Consider the following 12,987-nt stretch of genomic DNA (forward strand, 5'->3'; position numbering starts at 1 on the left):
GTGGGCTGCGAACAATTCGAGATTTTCATGTCTGCCCTGATCCAGAAAAGGTTGAGAACTGCTTGGCTATACATTTTACATTTTAAGATAACATTTGGATTTACAATCCCTATTTTGCCAGAGCTCAGTTCTTCATTCTTTTATATTCCTTTACCTGATTCCCTACACCTGGTAGTAAGAGTGCAAAAGGCGTACGAGGAAGGCAGGGGAGGCAGTAAACAGAGCAGTGAAACAGCAGGAAGGAAAAGATCTGCTGGGGAGAAAACAACATCCACAGGGTGCATGGGGGGGTCTTGCAGAGACAACAAACAGGAGGGTCTGGGAGGATATGAAGTTTCAAAAATCACCCTCAAATGTTGGCTCATTAACATAAATCAGTAGCAGATGACTTTGTGTGGAGAGTTTAGGTAGGTAGGTAGGTAGGTAGGTAAAGTTGCAATCTGGAACTGATTTTAATGAATAAAACGTGTTTTTAATCTTAATGTTAATACAATACAGTATATCAAATAGCAGTGGTGGTATTTCTAGGTGGTCTCTCTACTACCTGAAGCTCAAAGCGCAATATCTCCCCAGATATCCTGGAACAGTGATTGAAAGTGAGGTTTTACTTGGTGGCGGGCTGGAGGTCACCGGAGCTTCTGTCTCCTCGGGGTGCGAGCAAGGGCTGGATGCAGGCCGGGCTTGTGACAATTAATGTTGGATATCTGCTGTATATTATGAGTCATGTCTCCTGCTGTTCCCTGCCTTGCCTTGTACTGTCTGAAAAATGCTGTATTTTTGAAGTTTGTCAAGCTGTTTTTCTGTTTTTCTTTTATTGTCTCTGTTTTTGTTATGTATTTTTGTTTTCTTGCATTCACATTTATGTTTGATTTCTGTTTCATTGTTCATGTTTCATTTTTTGAAATAAAAACAAAGTTAAAAAAAAAAAGAAAGTGAGGTTTTGAATCCCAGGCAGGACATGAAAGGGTGCAGCTTTTAAAAGTTCAAATCTGAGAGGGAGCTCTGACTTACTTCTCCCATTAAGTTATAAAGCTATGCATTCATTACAAGCCAGAATCAGAGAGAATAAATTCCAGTTGACTGCTTGTGTGCTTCCTGTCAAACATCCATTCAGGTTAAGCATAATGGTTTATAATGAACCACAGAGACCAACCGCACACTATACCGTTAATCCCCTCAAGTGCGCCTCAATATCAGGACAACAAACCTTTAAAACGGGTCGAGCTCTCCAAGTCTGGGGTGAAAGTCACAGCAGGCTCCCCCTCGCTCAGCCTAGAGAAGAGGAAACCACACGCCGGGGCCTGCTTACCATGAAAACATCTCAAGCCAAGAGTTTTTTATGACGTTGACACGTCTCCAAAGCATGTACATTACTAGAGCTTTTCAAGGACGGCAGTAGCTACACAGCTGATCAGAATCAAAGGCATTGGATATTAAGTTGACATACAGCCAGTAAACTATATACAAATTACGTATTAGTGGTGGAAGAAGTACTCGGGGGTTTTACCTACAGTAAATAAAAGTAGAAATACCACAATAAATAAATACTTTGCTACATTACAAGTCAAAGCCCTGTATTAAAAAGTACAAAAGTATTAGCATCAAATACTATTGGAATTAAAATATGGCTAATTTCACATATCATATTATTGGATTGTAAAAATTATTCCATTAATGTGTTCATCAACATTACTTTATGTGCTGTTGGTTGGCTTAAAAATATCATCATTAAATGATGATATTTTTAAGTTAATTTACACACAGTATATTTTGTCATAACAATCTACGTAAATCATATAATAACTAAATACTTGAAGAAAGGCAAATATTTTTCTGTGAGAACTAGTCGAGTAGAAATATTAACTATAAAAAGTATGGAATAATTATACTCAATTACAGTGCTTGTGTAAATGTACTTTGTTGTTTTCCATCCATTAGGTAGTGAGAGGACTGGAACATCCTGCTAAACCTTTCACCCTTTCTAGGTTAAGGTTCCTTCTTGTCCCACGCCCCCTGGCAGCAGGCTATAGCTTCTGTTTCATGGCTGTGTTGAATGCTTGTGAAGATAGCACTCACGCACGCACACGCACGCACGCACGCACGCACGCACACACGCACGCACACACACACACACACACACACACACACACACACACACACACACACACACACACACACACACACACAGACCATAGGAACATAATTTATAGTTTTAGTTTTACGTTTGTACCAATCTGAGAACCCATCGTCAAAGAATTAAGGAAAAACAGCGCCCTCTTTTCCTTTAAAATGTTCAACAGTGTCTCGGACTATACGTTTGTACTGACACGTTAATCAGTCTATCTCTATATCTGTCTAGTGTCCCATTATTACCAACAACATCTCATACTGTTCTGGTCCTCTGACAATTTGCTTGAAAATTCCCAGACCATTGGAATGTGTGTAGTTGCCACTGTGGAGTGTTTTTACTGTGGGGTCCCTAGCTGTTTGGGACTCTGAGGGACAAAGAGGAAGAAGAACTAGGCTGCAGAGTTCCCACCGAGTCATACATACATCCTAACGTAGGTCAAGGTTAGTCGAGGTCAAGCCTTGGATTGGAGTTGTTGTTGAATCTTCAATGGCTACACATTCATTTTGTGGTAAAGCAATCCCATGGAACGGTTCAGCATGAGACCATATGTTTTGTGTTAGCGTAACTGGGTGTGTGTGTGTGTGCACGCGCATGCACGCATGCAGAGAGAGGGAGAGAGAGAGAGAGAGAAAGAAACATAACAGTGAAATACAGTATTTAGTGCAATAGTTGTTTTAATACATTTTTAATTACATTTTTTGTTAAATAATTTAATATTGGGCCTAAGTGGTCGAGGCACCTAGGCCAGTAATCCACCCTGACAAAGTGTCGCGGGTTCGAGTCCCGAGCCCGTCGGCCTTTGCCGCGTGTCTTCCCCCATCTCACTCCCCCTTTCCTGTCTAATTACTGTACCCTATCAATAAAGGCAAAAACGTAAAATATATATATATATATATATATATATATATATATATATATATATATATATATATCGTATATAGACTCACTTAATGCTCTTAGTCTCAGAGAAACAACTCGATGTGTATCAATATTTTTATAGATAAAAAAAAAAAAACAGTAGAACACCACATTCATACACTCAGGATTACAGTTTAGGCAATTGGCACAGAGTGAAAAAATGGGTTACAAAATTGTGGGATAAAACAAACAAAAATTGATTCAATCAATTAATTACCAGCTGCATTATTATTATCTGCGGGGGTCCGCTATAACTGCCTCTGTGTCAGTTTCAGCGCAGTAGTTTAGGTAGGAACCAAGATTCTCTAAGGCGGAACTATTGTGTTCTGAGTTTGTTTCCGCCTGGACATATTTGCGGTGTACACACACACACACACACACACAAACACACACAGAAACAGCACATCGCGGTTAAGCCAATGAGAAAGTCAACTGGACTAGCACAGCAACGTCAGCCAATGAGAAAACCAGCTGGACTAGACTACTAGTCTAGAGGACTAGCTTGCACATTGATGATAGTCTCAGCTTGCTATTGCAAAGCAGCTGGTAAAAAGCTATTAGGTAATCGGCATGCAACAGAGTTATGGGGTGAAATGCTAAAAGAAAGTCCTACCGTAAGACTGCTATGACTGTACAGATCTCCAGTGTGATGGAATGCTGGAGTGTGCCAGTAATGTATTTACAGAGTGAGACACACCATAAAGAGATGCCCCCTGACCTGCTGCACGGAGTGCACGCACGCACACTCCCTCTCAGGTACAGTACACTCATGAACACATGTTTGGAACTCATGAACAGAGGCATGCATTGCATTCTATCTGTTGCTCTCTCTCTCTCTCTCTCTCTCTCTCTCTCTCTCTCTCTCTCTGTCTCTCTCTCTCACTCAGATACATTACCACATTCCACACATATGCAGACCTATGGCTACACTAAGCTATGCTTTCCCCTTCTTAAATTGAGTGAAAATCCCCTTTACACTCTAGGTACCTGTGTTATTACTTGAAATACACAAGAACTGAAGTATACACAAATAAAACAAGTATACACAGATTATTGTTGTTGTTGTTGTTGTTGTTGTTGTTGTTGTTGTTATTAATTATTTAATGGTTTAGAACAAGCTGTGATGTATTTTGTTTTTCAGGGAATTATATGATCAGAAATTCTAGTAAGTTGGTCCTGAATCAGTTATGCCCGTGTTTCTCAAACATTTTCATATCAAGGACCCCCAAATTGATATGTATTTAGTTGTGGACCCCCATGTAATAATAGTGTGTGCCAGGGCCCCCCATAAGAGAAGATTTGTGTTAAAAATGTTCAAAACTATTCACAGTTGCTCTAGTTTATAATAGCCAAAGGCTAAAATAGGGATAAAGTGGTCAAACCGTTCCTCGTTTTGCTGGGGGCCTCCGGGAACTCCTCCAAGGATCCCTGGGGGTCCCCAGACCCTACTTTGAGAACCACTGAATTAGACCACAATTGATTGTCAGAGTGAATAGAGGCATTCAGCAGCACCTCTTTCACCCTATTAGCCAGAGACAAACACACTTTGTGACACACATTCTGACAGATCCAAAGGAATTCTGCTCATCCGACCCATTTACAACATGCAACCTCAACAAACAGGCTTCCCTCTGGTCATTTTCAAAGACTCTGAGTGCATGGCATGTGTATCTCATGTTTTCACCCAACGAGCAAGTAGACTAATGGTTTTCACCACAGAAATAATTGGGCTAATGGCTTTTTCCACACAAACAATAGATTTCACAATTCTGAAAGATAGATGCATTCAAATTTATTTTTAAACCATACATAATAAGAAGAAATGAAAGAAAAGAAAAAATAGCCTATCCACTCATTCTTGAAGAACCATGATCTTTATCCATGTCATCCTTATGCTATGTTGATTCATTGAATACATCTTTATACATTAATTAAGAGTACATACTTTTTTGGGTTATCCTTTTAGCTCAAGTATATGGATACCCGTACTGTATGCATTTCTGTCTGATACAGTACTCAATCAATCAAAACACACCTCAACATCCACACACAAACATATTCTCATATACAGTAATGTCATAATGTCTAATGTCTATATACTTTCAACCTGGCATTCCTAATTTGGGCATGTCATTATAGAACTACAAAATCAACCTACAAGCTCACAATGTGTCATATTGCGATACATTTGTTAGCTATTTTTGCAATTGGTCTCCCAGCTCAGGGCATATGGCCACTGTGGTAGGATATGACCAACCACTGGTATGGTAGGGTTTGACCAGTGACCACTATTGGTTGACAAGTTCTGTCTTTACTATTGGTAAAGTCTGTCCCGACAGCCAGGAACCTTGGTGTTGTCCTGGACAGTCAGCTCTCGTTCAAAACACACATCACAGCTGTCACTAGATCCTGTAGGTTTACACTCTAGTCTACAACATACGACGAATTAGACCGTTCCTCACCCTGGAGTCAGCCCAGCTCCTAATCCAGACAACAGTCTTGTCAAAACTTGACTATTGTAACTCCCTCCTTACTGGCCTACCGGCATGTGCACTTAAGCCCCTCCAACTGATCCAAAATGCCGCAGCCCGCTTGGTCTTCAACCAGCCAAAATTCTCACACGTCACCCCCCTTTTCCGCTCCCTCCATTGGCTCCCGGTCGCTGCCCGCACAGAATACAAAACTCTGATGCTGGCATTCAAAGCAATCAAAGGTATGGCCCCCCCATATCTCACAAGTATGATCGTACCCTACAAACCCTCCCGCGCACTCAGATCAGCCAACGCAGGAAAGCTGGAGGTACCTTCACTAAAAACGCCGGGACAACGCTCCACACGTCCCAAACTCTTCTCCCTTCTGGCTCCAAAACTATGGAATGCACTTCCCATCACAGTCAGAACTGCAGCCTCACTCCCAATCTTCCGCCGTAGTCTGAAAACCCACCTCTTCAGACTCCACCATGGCCCGTAGCACTTGCCCTAGCCTAGCCCCTTAGATAGCACATTATGTAGACTTAGATAGTATTTTAAACAGACTTTTGCACTTTATGTAGTCATAGCACTTTATAGTACACATGTATAATATATTATATAGTATAGTATGTATAGTTAACATAGATACTCCACTGTTACGTTCTTAGTTTACGCATGATTCATGATAACAACTTTTTATATATGTGATGTATGCCATGCTTTTGTTATTGCGTAATGTAAATCGCTCTGGATTAAGAGCGTCTGCTAAATGCCTAAATTGTAAATTGTAAATTGTATTGCCTAGGCAGCTTCTCCCGTGAGCAGCCAGGGAAGCTCTATCAAAGGTAAAAAATCACACCCGTGTGAAGTGCAACTCCGTGGGGGGGTGAGTTCCAGACCCCCAGGAACGCGCCCAGGGGGGGCGGGCCGGTTCCGGCGTGCCGCCCCGCGTCCGAAACGGTTGAGAAATGACAGAGTTACCGTGTGGCGGTACCTCTACTGTACCCTCTACTCTACTGTCACTGTACTGTACGGGCACACCCGAAAGCATCATATATAAAGTTAATACGTGCGTGTGTGTGCGTTAGGTTGCGAAAAACAACCATGCTGTTTTCGTGCTCATACCCAGCCAGCCACCCACCCACCCAGCCACACACATAGCTCCGTAAGTAAGCCTTGCTGAGCCATGAGGCCCATAGGGCAGGAGCCTATCTCCTGTTTCTGTAGCGTGAGGCAGCTTGATGTACAAGTACACCCCCTGGACATGACGCTAGTATGTCGCAGGGACTTGCACCCCTAATCCAACCCTTGATGCTGAGTGCCAAGCAGGGAGGCATTGGGTACTATTTTTAGAGTCTTTGGTATGACCCGGCCGGGGATCGAACCCCGACCTCCCAGTCTCAGGGCGGACACTCTAACCACAAGGCCACTGAGCTGGTCCTAGCTCCATAAGGCACCACTCAAAAATGTGAGTACTTGCAAAGGGGACCTGGGTTGGAATGAGTGCAGCTTTAAGTGATTAAAACACGTACATAGTAGTTCATATACGTGTGATGGGGTGACAGTGTAAAGTGTGTTCCTCCAATCTGCTGATGTGAAAGGCACCTGACCTTGGTGAAATATGACGCCTTGGGGGTGAGAACAGAAAACCTCTGTCAGTGCCTGCAGCAGGGGAGCATAATATTGGCTCCTTTAGCTCCATGTCCTACTCTGTGCTCCCCAGTTGCCTCCCCTCTGTCTCTCCACGACTTGCTACCATCAATATCCCCACATCCAGTGCTGATGTGTAGCTACAATTACAGATTAGAGGGAGGGAGAAAAGCTTTTCATTCCCCACTGAACCTAAATCTATCCCACTATCTGAACTGCGGTGCCTGGCAACCATAATGGACGGGTTTTTTAACCCCTGTTTACAGGGACTGAAGAGAGAGCACATCCAAAACTGCTTGTTAGTAGATCCAAACCGACAAAGGGCAGATTTTCTCATTTCCTTTGTGGACATGGGGTTTGGAGTGAACTTACCACATTCAGACCTTTGCCCCAGATGAGGGAACCTCAAAGCGAACAAGAATAAATGCCAGTAGCTAAAGCTCCTCACAATTGCTGTTTAAGTTAATGCCTGGCGATCAATGTGGGATTTAGAGTGTCATGCTGCTAAAGCGTTCTCCTGATTCCCATTAACAGTGATGACAACAGCTCATGCATGTACACACATGTGACATGCACCCTGAGTGACATGCATTACTTAAAGTAGGATATGTCTTTCCTGTCAATTTAACAGATGACTTGCTTTTCCTGATGAATTCCTCACTATGTCCGTGATAAGACTTCAAATGCATATAGACACTGTATTTTTGCCACTAGCAAGAAAACATGTATACATCACCATTTCCTTCTAATTTTGGTTCTGATCCGACATCCATTCCTTTTAAGCTCCACTAGTGTTAGCACTCAAACAGTTCTAATTTAGATACTTTATCGTGATATAATGCAAGAGACTGTGTTTGGGAATAATTTGGAGGAGGAGGATCTTGGCCTTACTCTAACACCAAGGAGGTCGAGACGACACCCCACAGTAGTCCTGACAGACCTGGACTACGCGGACTACGCAGCCTGCTCTCCGACCATGTGGACAGGAGCTCCTGAACAGAGTGGAATCAGAGTGTGCTAAAGTTGGCCACCGGCTGAATGCCAAGAAAACTGAAGTTATCACCATCAACATCCCATCGCAGGAGGAGCGCAAAGCACCAATGAGCTGGCCAGGTGTATGGAGAACCGGGATGACTCGAAGCGACGATGGAGGGCTCGTCTGAGGACGACCTAGAGAGAGAGAGATTGCCAGAAATAAATTAAACTGGTGATCTCACATTTTTGAGTGCAACCACTCCCTTACGGAGCTATGTCTGTGGCTGGGTAGCTGGCTGGGTGGCTGGGTGGCTGGGTATGAGCATGAAAACACCATGGCTGTTTTTCACCACCTGTGCGCAACCTAACACACACACAAACACACACGCACATAATATGTGCGTCTGTATCATATATACAGTTAATATTATTAACTGTATATATGATGATTTCGGGTATGCCAGTACAGTACAGTACAGTGACAGTACAGTACAGTACAGTAGAGGGACCCCACACGGTAACTCTCATTTCTCTACCTTTTCGGACGTGGGGCGGCTTGCCGGAACCGGGCCGGCACCCTGGCCGTGGTCCTGTGGGTCTGGAACTTCCGGGGACCCCCACACGGAGTTGCACCACTCACTTCACACGGGTGTGATTTTTTTGTAACAGGACTGGGATTTTTACTACTACTAATCATCTAGGCAGGTTTGAACACTTAACAAGCTGGAAATCAGTACAGAGGCATGGTATGGAGTATGGACATATGGTGCAACCAAAAGGTATGTTCATTCACTACAGAAACATTTAAACAAAAGACAAGTTCCAAAACAGGTGACATGGTGAATGTCGCTTTTTTACCGTGTCCTACCAACAGCCCAGTATGACGTTTACTGGGAGCATTTTATAATCAGCTGGAGCGGCAATTAGTCTGGACTCCACCATAACAAGGGGTATATTAAAGAACATACAAACTATTTGCCAGAAATAGCCTATTTATAAGCTCACACCGCAAGATTTGGTGTTAAAGAAACCTATTCAACAAAAGTACAGTTGCAACTCGGGTCCATTTCACTAAGAATAGAGCCGGGTTTAAGTGGTCAACTTCATATCGTTTCCACCATGTCTTGTTTCTCCTGATGCCTGCTTTTCCTCTTCTTCCTGCAGGTCAGAGGCATTTAATCACTTCCAGATGAACTGCACTTGACTCAAAGATAAATCAGATAAGACTCCCAAGTTAGTTTTTGTGATTATTGCAGTACCTAAGAGCTATTTCCTGGGAGGCGTGGACGCCTTCTGTGGAAATATTTGTGCAGGCCAAGACTGCAATGCACTGACTCATTGTGTGTGTGTGTGTGTGTGTGTGTGTGTGTGTGTGTGTGTGTGTGTGTGTGTGTGTGTGTGTGTGTGTGTGGGGGGGGGGGGGGGGGGGGGATTGTTTAAAGATTAAACAATTCTCAAGGTCATGCACCTTGAGACTCAACACTTATCATGAGAGTGAGAAAAAAGCCAGAACACAATAAATGTCCTCTTCACATTTTTTTGAGTGGTGCAACCACTCCTATAGACAGCCATGTGTGTCCCTGGCTGTGTCCGAGCACGGAAATAGCATATTTTCACACACACACACACACACACACACACACACACACACACACACACACACACACACACACACAGAGGGGGGGGAGCTTGTACAGTACAGTACAGTACAGTACAGTACAGTACAGTACAGTACAGTACAGTACTCACTTCAGATGGGTCTGATTTTTTACCTCTCCACAGACAGAACAACGGACGTGTTTCAACCTAACAGGTCTTCCTCAGCGTGAGGAAGACCTGTTAGGCAATTGTTTCTTAACTTGATTCATGGTACAAACAATTTATGTTATTCTTTGATCATGCACTTGGTGATTTTACAAAATGACAGTGGAGTCAATGTTCTGAATTGTGCATGATGCTGTCACTACATGGTCCTATTTTGAGCACCTCCTTGAGTGTACTGAAATATAGTTACTGTAAATCAAGATTAAAGGCAGATAGTAAGAAGGAAGTCAAAAATGGATTATATTAATCTGAACCAGGAACATACAATATTATGTAATCTGCACATCATGTACTCTGCACATCGTCAGAGGCAGTCACAACCAATGAACATGATCCAGTTCTCGAAAAACATTTCTGCATTTCACAAATACTTAGTTTGTTTACACATGCTAGTTGACAACTGGTGGTGGTAAGAATACAAAAAAATCTATTTTTATCATGTTCCAAATTAAGCTAGAGCAGAAAGAAAGAAAAACCCAAAACATATATTGGTAATTTAATGTGTACAAATGTGAATGACACACTGGCACTGTAAATTTAAGTGCAATTTAAGAGCATATTATTTTACACCAAGGGATATTTTGTCACATCTGAAAGCTCTACACTATACCTGCAAACTACCAAATAGCTTACACATGTGCAGTATTACGTGCAGTATTTTCCTGCTTTATCTCATGACATTCCACTAAGCCCCTGGTTTACAGACCAGTAAAAACAAACACAGGTACAGAAGCCCAGGGGCCTTGCTAGGAATTCTATAGGCCCCCTGACAAGACATGACACTGGACACATCAATAATGTCTTCCTGGTCTTGGCTACTTTGCTGATTGAACATAAATTCAAGTGCCATTTGGGACATACAATTTTATTCCAATCTAAGTTATGTCTACCAAATATCAAACCATGTCAAACATCCCCAGTGCTATTGCTTATATTTCAAACCTGCCCTTACAGTGGGGAACCTAGCCTAAATAATAATCCCTTTGTAAAATATAATGCCCTGCACTTTCAAGAACACTTGTCAAATTAAACTAAACCATTAATCTATATTCGCAAACATAGCCTAGTTCCTAATATCAATTCATTATTTAACTCACTTTTTTTTACTCTCTTGTTCTACATTGTCACCATATTGGAACTGAACCTGACATGCATGGCAGCAAGCCTCTCTGCTTTTGGCACACTGATGGAAGCTTCACTGTGCAACATCATGCCCTGGTACAAGACAGGCTGAGGCAGGGACAGCAAACAAAGGCTAATCAGAACCGTTCTTTGATTCTTCTGATATATCAACCCACAGTGGCACTCATCTGTCACCTTGTCGCTGTGAAATGCAAATACATCTGATCTGAATATATAACAATACAGAAGGCTATGGGGCACAGCAAAGGGGTGTATATGGTGGAGGATGGATTACCTGCAGTCTGGCTCCCTCTACTGTCCACAGGAAGTAGGCAAGCCCTGTGGTCACCTCTAGCTCATGCTGATAGGGGGTCCCAGGGGGGTCCCTGCATGATAGAGACAGGCTGATTTGGATGGATTTGTAGATAGTTGTAGTTAATGGGGTTGAACCCGATGCTTAAGGAGTAGGATAATACTTTGTTCAGTTTGTTCACTTTTTAATATTTCATATTTAATTGCAACTGCAAACTGTCCCAGGAGTGTTTAATTTTCATTGCAAACAACTGTCTCTTTCCCCACACCAAACTATCTCGAATTCCTTTTCTTTCTTTTTTTAAGACCTTTTTACATTCATGGCAGCAATATTAGGGCTACTAATGAAAGGCTACTATTAAGGCTCCCCTCCATTAAAGGGAAACTGTCACAGCCTTCACTCACAGGGCTGATAATGTGCAGGTTGGCTAAGGCTCTGCTACGCTACATGTACTGACACTTGGCAGTCTCTAGATGGCAGACAAGTCCTGCTCATGTTTAGGGCTTGTTTGTGTACATTTGTTTACATATATGTTAATTCAACATGTATGTAAACAAATACACACAAACAAGTTAAAACATCTTTAACCCTTCCATTGTGTTAGGGTAATTTCTTTTATACCAGTTTTCAAGTTTAAATAGTATATACCTTTGCCGTGTATGGGTCGATTTTGACCAGTAACACCACAGATGTTAACTAGAAAAAGTGCCCTTCTGGGCACAGGTCTCCACCAGGTGGATAGGAGTGTGTGTGTGTGATGTTTGGCAAAATGTTTAGGAGCAATATAAACATGTGTGTGACGCGGCTTGGCCTGTTGTAGCGCCACCATGAGGCTGATTTGAAAACAGTCAAGTGGCATTTCTTCCAAAGCCTAGTGGGAATATGCATGCACAGTTTCACCACAATCGGACGCTGCGTTGAGTAGTTGTGGCGATTTGTACAAAACGGGTACAAAGCGGGCTACTCCTGAAAGGTTTAGAAGCCAATCGTAGCCAATGAGGGTGGATTATGAGAAATCGAACAAACCCGTCTTGATCACATGACTATGAAGAGCATGTGTACCGATTTGTGTGAAATTTGGATAAAATCTGAAGTTGTAATATTAGAAAATGTGTTTTACATATGTCGGCCTCCTGGTGGCGCTATAAAGAGCAGATGTGGAAAAAGTCCAGGCAAAGGTTTTTCCTTGGCCTCTCGGGAGTTGGCATACAAAGTTATCCACAGATCCTTGCAGTTAGAGGTAAAAACACTTTTCGGCCAGTTATAGCTTTCTTCCTCGGCCTAGTGGGAATGTGCGTGCACAATTTCACGGAAATCACACAATGTGTTCATGATTTGCAGCATTTTGTTTGAAACGGAGCACTCCTGTGAACTTTGGAAGCCAATCTTAGCCAGTCAGGATGGAGTCTGACTTGGACAAAATCTGTAGGTGTACTGTCCAAAAACTTGTTTTGCACAAAGCGGCCTCCTGGTGGCGCTAGAACAGGCCGTTCTGGAAATTGTGGGGCAGAGGTTCATCGTTGGCATCCAGGGAGTGTGTGTGCAAAATTTGGCATCGACCGGGTTAACGGTGCCGGAGATTA

This window comes from Electrona antarctica, assembly GCF_951216825.1.
Source record: "Electrona antarctica genome assembly, chromosome: 7".
Taxonomy (NCBI): domain Eukaryota; kingdom Metazoa; phylum Chordata; class Actinopteri; order Myctophiformes; family Myctophidae; genus Electrona; species Electrona antarctica.